Source organism: Cynoglossus semilaevis, chromosome 6, assembly GCF_000523025.1.
Source record: "Cynoglossus semilaevis isolate Cse_v1.0 chromosome 6, Cse_v1.0, whole genome shotgun sequence".
In the NCBI taxonomy this organism is placed as follows: Eukaryota; Metazoa; Chordata; class Actinopteri; order Pleuronectiformes; family Cynoglossidae; genus Cynoglossus; species Cynoglossus semilaevis.
Genome location: NC_024312.1, coordinates 7461332 through 7475625, shown reverse-complemented (window position 1 = coordinate 7475625; position 14294 = coordinate 7461332). Strand labels below are relative to the sequence as shown.

Here is a 14294-nt window from a genome sequence, read left to right as displayed (position 1 = left end):
CCAAGTATTTCACGGTTTGGCATCAAATACTTGGCATTAGAACGAAACAAGAAGAACTAGATGTAACAATGCATTTATTTAGGTAATTACTGAATGGGCGACTGAGTGTTGAAGCTGTGTTTGTTAAAAGGCTGATATACCTTAAGGATTATTTATTTATTAATAAGTAACCAATAAGAAATGGTTTAGTACAGTGAGTGTTGTGTTACAGGAAATTTGTAAACAAAAAATAATTTATATTGGACTGAAATTTCCAAAATAATTTTTTATGTTTTTATTTTATGGTCAGAATAAAGAATAAAAGTGTAACAAAGGATTACTTGACCATTTTTACCATGTTCTTTAGATAATCAAGAAAACAAGGTTTAGACATTGGGTCCAACATAATGAGAGTAAAGTTAAATATTTATATATACAGAGTATAATTCAATATATTGTTAGTTTTCACCCCTCCCCAACACAGCGTAGGTTTCACTTCGTCAGCCCTAAGAAAAAATAATTGGCCACTGCTGTGCAATAATATACTGTTAAAATGCTGATTTTTTTTTTGTCTTCTACATCATAATCATGTCATTAATAATTCAAACCTCCGTACTTTTCTTTCCCTGCACTGAAGCCAGCAAGAGTTTGTGACTGTCAGCAGTAACGTTTGTAATGTGAGAAAATCCTGTGGAGCACAGTAGACACACTTCAGGGTCAATTCACAACGGACCCAAAGAGTTGGAGCTCCTCGGAGCAGATGGAGTTGTGGGGCTTGTTTGTGCTCAACACGTGTCCTTGGTCATTGTCCAGCTCAGAATGTTCTGCTTCCTTTAGCTTCAGGGCTGTATAGATTTTTTTTTATTGCACTGTTATTGCATAACACGGTGAGGCCCACATTAAGGCTGCAGCTCTTTGTTTTGGACGTCATCCCAACCTTCTAAAGTACAAAAAAAACACATCAGGCATATCATTCAACGTGGACCGCCTGCTCAACAAGGGGCTTTACAGAAAGTCGACTGCTCCTACACTTCCGGCCTTCAAACAGACGCATCAAGAGAGCACTTAGAGTGATGTCTTCACACCTCCCGCCCTCACCCCTGTACAATACCTGCTCTTATGCATGAAGCTGAAACAGCATGTATACAGTAATGGCCTTCAAATGTCACAGTGTACAGTCTCAGTGAGAGCCAGCGCACCGACATTATGTCTCAGGGAGTCTTGTCACAGCACTGCATCTGTTTCCTTATTGGAAAACGGCAGCCAGGGGATGGTGTTGATTGGTGGTGACAGTGTGCATGAGGTAGGTGACAGATTGAGAGAGGAAGAGAGAGAAAAGCTGGAGGCAGGGATTACACGAGGCCAGGCAGAGGACAGGTATCAGAAAATGTTCTTTGCTACAGAAATACATGTGGAAGGAGCACGAGAGACCCGAGGCACTGAGGGTCGGACACAGTGCTGCAGCCACAGGAGCGCTCTCTTATTCTCTCTCTCTCTCTCTCTCTCTGTCTCCATCGCTCTCCTGCCTCCAGCAACTTTTTTTCTCCCTCACACTCTCACACATACCTCCTGTCACTCCACACACGGGACACATATTTATATTTCTGCTAACCCTTCCACTGATCTTTCACGCTGTCGCCTCGACACTTTCGCCCGCCCATCTGCTTCTCATGTCATTGGTGCTCGCTCATAAGTTCACGTGTGCGCACACACACTTGCACAAACACACGGCGACGTCACTACTTCACATGACGTGTCATGGGGTGGAACAGCAATCAATTCTCCAGTGAAGCTCAGAGAAAACGATGAGACGGGACATGTGCTTCAATCCAAACCATGGAAAACGAATACAAGTTCAGACAACAGTTCTGAGCTGCCACTGGTGTGTCAGCAAATAAAATAATGAGATGTTTGTCTGTCACTGTCAGGCTTCAGTCTTCAGCTCATTAAAAGAAAAAAAAACCCTAAGCCTTCAGTATCTTAAAAATGTTCACTGACCAGGTAGCAATTAATGAAATGTGGGACAAAGATTATCTTAGAGTTGGACAATGTGGGACATGTAATGAGGGCATAGAGTCGTTCCAAATTTTGATTAGTCTAGATCTGGGTTTTAAGATTGTGGATTTCCAAAGAGCAAAGAAGGAAATCTTTTACATGGAGTATATTTGTCTTTTCTTCTAAACAATTACCTTTACATTTAGTGTCGTCCAGACTATTATGAAATGATTTGCAGAATTTGATTAAAAAATGTTTGAATTTTCAGTAATATCACTAAAACATTTCCAATGTTCACTTTCCCTGGTGGCTAATAAATCACAGCTAAAATGAATGAACGTTTTCAAATTTGACTTGAAATACATTTTTGTGATGTGAAACCAACTTTTCTGACAATAGGATTCGGCAGGTTTTTTTTTAACATTCCTCTGCAGGCAATACAGCCTACGTCTTCCTGACTGCACACAGCTGGTGAAGCACTGATATTGCAGATAACATTCTCATCTCTGCGTCTGCTCACACCTCCAGTACACTGTACTCTGTGCTGTGCATATTTTATAAAAGCAAAGACAAAAGTAAAAAACTATACACTACAAGTCTTCACCTGTCAGCACTGATGCAAAATTATAATAGAGCGCCTCAATGTTGTTCAACTGTACAGAGCCAAGGTCTTTAACAGAGGGTCTGCGGCCCCTGGGGGGGTGGGAGGGGGTTGTCTAAGTACTGCAGAGGATCAGAAAATGATTGATTCATTAGACAATAATAATAATAATAATATAACAATAATAACAGTAATCTGATATAAGTTAGCATCATAGCCATTTTTCCCACTGTAGCTTCACATGGTTAAAATAAAAACATAAATATATCAACCTGTGTATTATTTGAATACCTATACAGTACATGGAATTGAGGTCATTCTAATACAAAACACAGAAGTGTAGAAGTCTGTTCTCAGAACACACTTTCATTAGACTCATCTGGAAAAGGTGTCTTTTGAGGTACTTTTTGAAAAGAGAAAATCAGCAGTGTGTACAGTAAATAATATAAAAACACTGACAGGTTAACTGTTGCCATATTGTGAAGATGTTCCTATTAATACGCATGCTGGCGCTCTCTTGGTGTTTCTGTCAACTGAGCCCCAGACGGAACACAAACAACATGATTACTTGTAATTTATGTATTTACTTTTATTCCTCTGACAGTTTTTATTAGGTGACTCAACACTGAAGTCACGTTCATGTCAAGCAGAACAGTAATTACAGCGATGGCAACTATCTCACACTGCTTAACCACAAAAGGTTTTGTAAGGTTTAAAGAAGTGTGTGTGTGTGAGTGACACACAATTTACATCATCCTCAACAAGTGCTGGGAGGATAACTTGAAAACCTGTTACTCCCTTGTTTACCTAGTAGAGTAAACAACATGGAGGATATTTTGAAGATAAAGTAACAACAGCAGCAACTGTCAACTTTATATGTAGTTAAATTTGACCTCGTTTAACAAAAAATATGAACTCACTTCTTCGTTGAAGCTGGTTACATTTTGGAAATATCCCGAGACTGCTGTAAAGCCATGCTCCTTATATGGACAAGACGTTGCATGACATCATGACTGCCTTAATCCTATTAAAAAGGTGATCCCGTCGCAGTTAATTTAGTTTGTTTGCCGCAGAGTTAATATTGACGAGGAAAATGCCAGGCAGCGTCAAATGCATCAGTACCAAAAATGTTGCCAACTTCATTAGAGATAGCTAATGAAGTGGTAAACTTATAATCTATTTATAATCTATAGGAGCCTCAGACACCTCCCAGCAGTTTGAGACACTAAAGGATATTTATCATTTAGGGAACAGTAACAGAAGAGTTGGACTACTGTGTTGAGTCTACCCTAATTCTGAACCAGCTGCGGGCTGCACAGAGGTTCATGTACACAGCTTAATGTGTAGAACTTGTTGTACATAGTGGAAACCCTGGGGTTGCAATACTAGCAAAGCTAACAAATATAGTAAAATTCTAATCATACAATAAAAGCAACAGAAAAAAGTGTAAAAAAAAAAAGGTGTCAACGTTTCTCCACCAGTATATTTTAAACCAGGCCTGGCAGTAATTTATTGACCCAGTAGTTAACAGGTCCATCGAAAGGTCAAATGTTATGAAAATGTTACAGAGTTCAGGGTTTTTTTTTCTCCCACTCCTCCTTCACTCTCCCTCCTCTGGACATAGGCTTGGCCTGTGAACTCGGGGTTGAAGCCGTGGAAAATTCCACATTTCTCTGGCGAGGAGCAGTTGCATATGTTTACTGCTCCATCTCTCTGGAGACATTAAGTAGGTCAAGCACAAATGAATCTGCCAACAGCCTCAAGTGAAGCTACAGCGGGTTGTGCAGTGGGTGAGGGTGGGGGTGGAATTCTTGGGGCACGAATATCATCATCAGGATGAAGTTGCTGTTAGCTTCTTTTGCTTCAGGCCTCCCTCGTGGCCCATTAACTTTCTAAGAAGTACGGTGCGTGCAACAGCAGCCTGAGCTCAGCTCAGCAGGATCCTGGTTAAACAGTTTAATGGTCACACAGCTAATTATGTTACAAAAGAAGTCAGTCAAGGACACACAACACAACAGCCTTGTACCCTGCTCTTAATTTTCGTTCTTTTTATGTATTCAAAAGTTTGCATGAATGATATCTTTTCTATGAACACACAGCATTTTTTATATTATAATATGCCATGTAAATTCATTCCACTAATGATGTCATCTCCTTACGAGATGCAAACCCTGTACAGTCTATTTACATTACAATTCCTCTTTAAGTAAAAACTCTGTATAGTGAAGTCATAAAGTTAAAAGCTTGGATTTGGAGCTATTTTTTTCCACTTCTAACATACTTTCACTTCATTAAATATCTGGAAAGTTGAATAAATTCACACAGTTATTATGTCAGTGGGCTGCATGATGTAATGGAAACACAGGTGCATTTTAGTTTGATCATCAGACACACGTGAGAGACACAGTGGTGTGAACTGAGGGCAAACAGCCTCAAAACATAAGTGAGCTCAGGAGTTTGACATCTGACACCCAGAACAGGTTTCAAGCAAGAAGCAACAAGCAAGAGTTTTAGGCTAATTCACAGGCCGGCTCTTCAAAAAGGGTCAACGGGTTCAGAGTGTCATGGATGGTTAAACCTAGGAGCCGGTGTTTCTTAGCAAAGAGAAGTGGGTGAGGGTCTCCAGCAGGTCATTTGGTTTCTTTTCCTTTGTGTGAGTGTTTACAAAAAGAGTGTTTTTGGTCCTTTGTTGAATCCAGGAAAAGGTCATTTGCAACAGCATCATCATCATCATCATCATCATCAAAAGACCACTGATCCATTTTAGATGATTTTATACTTTTAAAGCAACAGTAAACTTTATTGTGTTTAATTTCCAAAATATATTTTGACTGCAATCCTTCATGCCATGTCTTAACCTGACATCACCAGCCGGACAGAAAAGCTTAATTTGTAATCAAAAACTGAAAAATGCTTCAAAAATGGATTTACTCCCAAACTAACAAAAATATGTTGTCAAACTACTAATTGATTCTTCATTCAGTCCCTTGAGGGGACAATGAAGCACTGGCTAATCTTACTGCACCTAAGCTAACCGTTGACACAGCTGGAATGTAACAAGACACAGTTTGAAATCTGAGGTCTCTCTCGACCTGTCAGAGAATACATTTTCTGAAACATTCAAAAAGCCGGCTAAAATGTCACACTTGAGCCATACATCCATTATCCAGTAAATCATGTGAACAAGGCCAGAGGGTTCAGTGTGAAATACAGTATGTCAGGTCACTGCTGCGCATTGATAATGACCGGTAGTAAAATGTAACTAAATAACTTTAGCTAAAAAGTAAATACTGCTACAGTTTCACAAGCCTAATACATATACAGGACATGTATATACACTGTGAGATTTCTATTCCTACAATTCAATGTATTTTTAATCAATTTAAGAAAACAAATTATAATTATAATATGTTTTGTACCAATATTATCCACCATTTACGCTCACACTTTAACTAAGATGAAGCTAGCATTCACTTCACTGAATCCTGTATGTTTTTGGACTGTGGGAAGAGACCAGAGTACCAACAAAAATACTCATGAATACACAGAGAGAACATGCAGACTCTACACAGAATGACCATCAGCTAGCATCGGGGGATTGAACCACTGTAAGACAAGAGCACCCACGTTATATTTTCATGGGGCTGACACTTGATAGCCATTCTAAAGGTCAACACTTTTTAACCATATGCCAGTTACAACGACAGACAGCAAATACTGCATTCCCTTAAGGAAATATCCCAACTATCAGGTCATAATGATTTAGAATTTTAGAATTATAATCACAAAAATTATTCTGAGGGTAAAAGTAAACATTTTAATATAAAAACTCAAATGATAAAAGCATCAATTAAAAAACCAAAACTAATATTGACCCGTTATTGATTTGACCTATAACCTTTCCACCTTTGAAAATGTTTGCGTTTTGTTTGCATTTTGTGATCTTATCAAATCTTTACCACTGGACTTGAGATTAGTTGAAGTCCAAGTGTATTAACATTCATCACACTCAGGAAATGTAAGACAAATATCACACGCTGACTCCATTCGGAGAAAGTTTAAGTTTTTTAGGCCAACTGCTGCCATTAACAGACCACATGCAGTTAGAAATTCAATTCTTCACCCAGTGTGGTATAAAGGCAGACAAAGTGGAGGTAATTGACCTTTGCTGCCAGAGGCTCTAAAAGTGCTGGATTATCACAGTACTGTTCTGCTCCTGTTCATCAGGGTTACAAACCCATTTACGCTCACTTGTGTTTCCAATCCTTCCCATTAATGTTTTTTCCCTGCAATTTGGGCGCTGACAACAAAAAAGTAAGTGCAGCATGTAATGCTGGAGTTGAAAGCCTGTCATTATGAGGAGCACTCACACATGTGCCTACGCTGTGAATCACAATGCTTCATTCAACAGCCGTCCAAGCTAACGTCAGAGGCTGCTTGCCTCTCCTCCCACAATCCTAAAGGAGGCAGTCTGTAAGAAACTACTGCAGAGACTGTGATGGACAGACAAACACACACACACACACACACACACACACACACACACACATGCAGGACCATGATTCTGACTGTCTAATTACTAGGCCACACGAGGAGGATGCAAACAGCACAAGCCGTACAGCATCACCACAGCCAGCACCCTCACTTTCTGCTGTGTGATGGATGCTGCCTGCACCTGAAGCTCAGTCAAAAAGCAGCGTCACTGTCTGTAGTGCTCCACACACTCCTTCACGTACAGCCGGGGCTGCAGTTCAGCAGCCTGTGAGGATGCTGTGGCAGACAGACACCAAAATAGCTCCACAAATAGACTCGTCATCTGTCGGCTCACAGGAGAGCAGTAGCCCCAATTCTCTGTGCTCTTGCCTCCTATTTCGTGCTCGCCCTAGGCCAAAACAAGTTGGAGGAGAACCACAGGGAAATCAAATTTAGGATTATTAGATAGTACAGAGAGTGTCTCGGTAGGAAGGGAAGCAAATGTGTGTATAAATAAAGTATTGTTATGCAAAAAAATGGTTGGTAACCGCTGCTTGTAATCAACACAGTCTGGGTGACTATATTAGAGGGGGTTCACATTCTACCACATTCTGACTGACTGTTCTGTGATAGAATCTTGACGTGGTTGCACAGCACATTGAAGTGGGAGGTGACAGACTCACAGTGACTGACTCAATTCTCCATCTGTGTGACATTTCCAGAGCCAGAGCTCCTTTTTGTGTGTTTTTGTGGCTGTTGTGATGTGATACACACAAACAAATTGTGGTGTTTGTCCTGGAGCTGTCGCTGCACTCTCCAGGAAGGAGGAGGGTGTTTGCGTCACCTCTCACTGCTGTGTTATTTCAGTGTCTTACATACTATTAATATGTGTTGAGAATATGAATTCAGCTCTCATCATAACTTTAAAATTAAAAAATGATAAAGACGGAGAGAAAAATATACCCATATTTGCTTTACAGCATTGAGCCACAGATAACGGATGGTTGGAAGAGCCAATAGTTGGTGCAGATTTTCGAAGAAATTTCAAAGAACCCTGCTTTAGGGCTGTCAAAAGGCTGTTTTAATAAATATGTTTGTAGAAATAACTATTGAAATAGCATTTATGGCTCAATTCGAGTTATTTTCTGTGGTATTTTGAGGTTTTTTTTAGGGAGTTTAAAAAATGTGAGGATCTTTGCAGTACTTTTTGCATAACCTTAAAGATGAACACACTCGATATACACACTAGTTATTTGTGTTTTCAATACAAAAAAGATAGTATCACTTGTAGTCCTTGCATATTTTTATGTTATGATTTGTAGACTATAGGTGGAATGGTGGACAAGAATGGAATTCAGAAAAGTCTTTTGTGTCCACTCTCATCAAATACAAAGAATGAAGAATTGTGGAACAAAGACGTGTTTGAAAAGCCGCCAGATAAAACAGATCTCTATCTGTAGGCCTTGAAGATAGATTTGTTTTCTCATACCATACACATTCTGTCTATGTATGTATGTATGAGTGTGCCTACAAAATGCAACAAACACCACACCTGAATCAGCCCTGACATGAAAATATCCCTGATCAAACGCAGAAACAGAAATGTCTGAAGAGGCATCTGAGAAGCACAGGTGTTTACACTCGTCACTTTGTGCGTTTGGAGTGGAGATAAGACTTATCTACATGCCATCGTCATGCAGGCCCTTCTACAATACCTGCAGATGGAGATGAAATCTTTAACAACAAATTAAAATGACTGGTAAATTTGAAAATGTCTAACATCAAGACCGCTGATTGTGTGATGCAACGTTCTGGAATTTACAATGTGAATATATACTAAGGACCTGCAGCTTCCCGTCCTAATATTTCAGTACATACATGTCTGATCTGATGGAAAACTAAAAAGAAACATGTGCGAGCGACCAAGAATAATATCCTGTTGATAAACAGAGCAAAATATACGTTTTCGATCAGGGATTAAAGGATTGTGATCTTTCAGGTGCAGTAAAGTGCTGCCAACAGCCTGTATCGAATTAGTTAATTCAGAGGACAGATGTATTTGTGCATGCATTTGTGTACAATGACAAATAACTTTGCCTCTTTTTCTCCTGTCACCATTTAAAGAGTGTACTGCACGATTCTGCTGTTTATTTTTTGGGAAATTCCCTCATGTCCTACCTGTAAGAATTTACAACCTGTCTCATACCGCGTCTCATAAAAGAGAAGATAAAAACGTGCATGTCTAGCGATGTTCGTCAACAGCATCACGTTACAGTCTCCCCACTGACAAACTCTTGTGACGTCAGGCATTACGTCTCAGAAAAGTGGCAGAGTTGCTCAGTAGTGAATTTGTGGCAGATAATAAAGACAGTCAACATGTTTGTCCTCTGTAGCAGAGAAACACAGCTCCTCACAAGGACAGAAATAAAGTCAAGAACAAGAGAAGACAGCACATTCTTTCCCTCCTTTCTCTCTGTCAAAGCCTTCCCCCGACCCTCTCCTTTCTTTCTGTGTGTATGGGTGAGTAATCAGTGGATATATACTGGAAATGCCTTCTGTGGATGACCATATAAGGGCTGTCAGGAAACTGCTGATTTTAGGTTTCAGGGGGCTTAGATAGCAGTCACTTTTATTGTCTTGGCCCCCTACCGCACGCCCCTAGCCACCCACATCCCTCTCCCCTTCCTTTTTTTTCACAGCCAGCACATTGTCGTCATTGTCTCATATTTCACTCGGGGGAAATGCCCGTGTTACTGAAGCCTCACACAGCCGTTTCACAGCATCGATCCTAGAGATAACACTCAGGTGTCTCTTCCTGTCGTCACTCTGCCAGAGAGCATTTGTGAATCACACATGGAAATCTGCCCTGTCAATGACAGGAATAGATTATATTTTGTCTAATATGAAGATATTTTTAACAGTTGGATATAGATTTAGATTGGATTTAGATTTAATTTAAATGCTCCATTGTATCCCTTTTAGATACATGTATTGTACATTCATGCTTGAAACCCTTATAAGATATGGCAACCGCCAAATTTCCTCTTCTATTTCATTCCATTCAAACCATTTTCACCAAAAGTAACTTGAGAAAATATCCACAATAAGAGGGGATTTTAAAATATTGCAAGAGAAATTCAAAGACAACAAAGCATATTTTAGCACATAATCTTAATTTTAGTCTAAACACTACCGTAAGTGGTGTTTGCATCAAAGAATTTTGAGGAAAGTCAAGGTCACAACCTGCAACACAACCTCTGTGACTCATTTAAGGACTGAAATCCAGTTCCTGTGAAAGTATTTTTTTGAATGAGGGCTGCTGTTTTGGACAACATGAACGCCACAGAAGCAGGAAATGTGAGTGAATTAAGGACAAACCTGACTGACAGCATGGTTGGAGCATGTTTGAACATATGACTGGTTACGCTGGGAATTTCCTGATTTTGAAGAGTAGTATTTGAAGGTTGTGCCTCAGTTGATAGCGTTTCATCCCACCAAACATCTGCAACAATTCAACAGTATTGGTCATTTTGGTCATTTATGATTGGAACTGATGCTCTTTCTCTACTTTAACTAGATAAAGACTAACTTGAGGTCATGGGATTTATGGGACAATGCTGTAGAAGCTGTGAAAAGTCTAATGGCTTTCCTCAAATCACGTTGTGTTGTCAGGGTCTGAAGCCTACGAGTCTGCACAGGAGAACCTCCATGACTGCAGGTGAGGAGCAGAGTTCTCGTCACCAGACATGTGTAGCACATGTATTAACGCTGCTTTTGAAGCTCGGAGCCCAAAGCTACATTAGTATCTGAAGCAGTAGCAGCTGCATGACAGGGGCGGACCCCCCAACAGTAACACACAGCTACTCTGCCAAGGAAACATTAAGAAAGTTTTCACTTAAAAAAAACATGAAGACTTCCTGTGAAACAGAGAATCACTAACATCAGAGTAATGATATTGGATAATTTCAACCTCTTGAAGAGTCATGATAGTATTCTTAAAAAAGAAAACCCAAGAACTATAATTATGGTTTCATAAAAATTCCAGAAATATACTTCACCTCCAGGTTACTGGTGTTTTAAGGTGGAGTTTAAAGTAAACTGAAATATAATAAACAGTTTGGACATTTCTGGAAAAGATATAAGGAATACTTTGGCCTGAGGAGTTGGAATTACAAGAAAGAAAGGAAGACCCTCGAGAAGATTTATAGATACAGTGACACAAAAATGGGGATGGTTGGTCGGTTACACTAGAGGAGAAAGTTGGAAAACCTTGCAACTTGAGTTACTTGTAAAACGAGTCCTTACATTATAAACCTAATTATTATTTTACTCTACCTTTTGTCTTTAATAATGACTAAAGACTGTGATTCTAAATCATCTTCTACATTTTGATAGAAAAGCTGAGGCATAGAGGATAACATTTAAACATTTAACTGGACCAAAAGGGGCTGCCAAATCCTACAGAGTGAACCCTAAACGGAACTCGAGCTGTGTTCCCATCTTTGTCTTTTAATTAATTATAATGTACCAGCACAGCAGATGAACACTCTCCTATCTGTCACATTTCACTCACACTAATGTCTCCCTGTGATGTACTTGTTAAATCAGAAGCAGCTCATTAAAATAAATTAAAATCCGTCTCCCTTTGCGAGAATGTGTTCAATGTGATTTGTTATTCTAATACAGTCAGTAGCAGATTTTGGTTTTCCCTTTAAATCACAGCCAAATGATAATTTTACAGAATAACATGATACCCTCTCTGTTACAGCTGGTCCAGCTGTGGATGAAACCACACCCAGGTTTTTTATGTCCCTAATGAATCTCATCTCATCCAACATTTTGAGGAATAAAGTGTTTGAAAACGTTTTATTTTCACAACTTTTTAAAAGGGCGTTCATAAAATATTATTTGTGACAGCAAATATTTTCACTTCATGCATGCAGGTTAATGCAGGCCTCCCCTGTGACTCTTTGGCGCCCCCCAGGGGAGGCGCGCTTTACCTATTGAAAACTTCTGGTCTAGACTACAACAAGTCTAGTCTATCGTACAGGAATTAAGTAGATTTCATTAGAAAACTGCAAGTAAAATGATGCACTTGTATCATTTCTGACTGTACTGCTCCACTTTACTGAACCGTTAGCTATTAGGATGGATGCTAAGCTAAGCGAAAATAATCGATATCACGACGGCACACTTAACGAAGCAATGTTTTAAACAAACAATTAACATAACGTTTGGGAAACACAAGTGAAAGCACAGATACTCTACTTACCGCAACATACTCTCGCAGGTTGGATGCGGAAGTTTCGACAGCGGAAGCTCTGTCCGCCGGGGCAGGCACGTTTTGTCTCGCATGATAAAGTTATTGCCTCGTTTGCGATTAAAAACAAAGAGCTGGCGAAGGATTTCCTTCTCTTTCTGAGTCATCTGCTCCACGGCAGCTCTCTGCTTGGCAATCCTCAACCTCCATTTTTTGTCAGTACCAGCCATCATCAAACGACAGGCTAGCCTGTCTCTTAACCAACGTTATCTGGATACATGTTAGCATAGTGGGAAATCTGCGCGTGCACGACCACGCAATTTTCTTTCAGTTAACGCAGCTTGTTTTCCCCCGCAATTAATTTTTTACTCAGTAACGGGTTTTGAAAAAAAAAGTCAAAATGCATTTAAGAAAAAATAAAATAATCTATTCTCAAAACTACTTAAAACATTACTAACAAAAACGACTCAATTACAGTAACATTGGTAAATGTAATTCGTTACTTTCCACTTCTGAGCAAGACCTACAGGCCGAGAAAGGGTGGAGACATGTTCAATGCTGTAAAAAAAAAATCCACTAAGGTTAGAAAATAACTGCTTAAAATACTTTCTTGTACCAGAACTGACTGCTGGCCTCAAAAACCTGTGATAATTGACACGTACAAATCGCTCCTGTGGCAAACCCTAAACGAGGGAATTCAAAAGTCATTTTTTCATTTGGTTTCACTTAAAATGGCCACTGCAGTCTTGGCATTTTTCTGTGCTAAAAAAAAGTAAGTTCCTTACTCCCCTCATGATGTTCTTGTGCCAGACCCAAGCCCACATTTGGACCAGGTCTTCCAACAGGCACATTAGTTCACCAGCAGAAAAACAGATGCTGGATCCAAACAATTTTGTGTTCTCAGTGGTGAAGTTGCATAATCAAGGACACACACAAAAATGTGCACAGAAGATGAAGTAAGTCTCCTTCCAACAGAATGTTCAGGGATTTCACCCACAGACACATTAGTGACAGTAGTGGTGCACTGTAAGTGCGAAGGCGTGTTAAGTTCTTTGACTATTTATTAATACTATAAAGTACAGATAATTTACTATAAGAATCGTCTTATCAGCAACTATTTGTGAAGCTGAAACTAACAGATACTCGTATTTAATCATGACTGATACTTCAAATACAAGAGCTGGCATTATTCAGACCAAGTACTTTCAACATCCACCCTCTGGCAGACTGTTCTCATTAAGGAAGGGTTTTAATTGCAAACCGTGGTCTGTTTGAAGACTTGATATAAACCAGCGAACCCAGACGATTCTACCCCAGGGTGGTTTGTTCAAACATGTTGAAGTCTCTTTGCTGTACAAACTGGTGAAGAACTTGTTTGATCTTGGTATACTATAGCTGTATTATTGGGGACATTTAAAATAATAATTAAAAAAAACTATTATTGAGGGGTCTCTTTGTCCTTGTGGGGACATACTGCAGTTGCTTTGGAGCTAGGATTAGAGTAAGGTTTAAATAAAAATAGGGTACATATTAGGATCATGTACATGCAGTATTTTTAATAATTAGGGTAAAGGTGTTAGGACTGTATTGTGTCTATACAAACACAAATCGTGTGTTTGTGTGTGTGGAGGGGAGGTGGGGGTGATTTCCTTATTTTGTCTGTAAGGACTACAAGCTATTATTTAGCCCAGCATGCCTTTGTGCAGCAAATGTAGTCAATACAATGACTGTATGGAGCAGTGGGAATTTAATAAAGAATGAAACTCTCTGGACTCCATGTTTGAGACAAAACTGTAGGACACTACACTGTGTCCTTTTCATTCTCACTCACAGTAAACACTTGTTGTGCTGGGAGCAGGCCACACCACTGAGAAGACATTCTTTTCAAACACAAGAATCTTTTGTGTCTGCTGCTACACATTATATTTCGCTGATCTGTGGTACTTCACATGAGGCTGGTGCTGGGTCACTCCATCTACTGAGTGG

General features: G+C 39.6%; 1 long non-coding RNA gene across 1 annotated transcript; it reads right to left on the bottom strand.

Annotated features, from left to right (window-relative positions):
* Positions 1-2678: 2678 nt before the first annotated feature.
* Positions 2679-13546, bottom strand: LOC107988661 (uncharacterized). The gene is made up of 3 exons (XR_001760121.2): positions 12321-13546; positions 10427-10550; positions 2679-4518 (listed from the first exon to the last, which is right to left on the bottom strand). It is a non-coding gene; the product is annotated as an uncharacterized LOC107988661 (long non-coding RNA).
* Between the last annotated feature and the right edge of the window lie 748 nt (positions 13547-14294).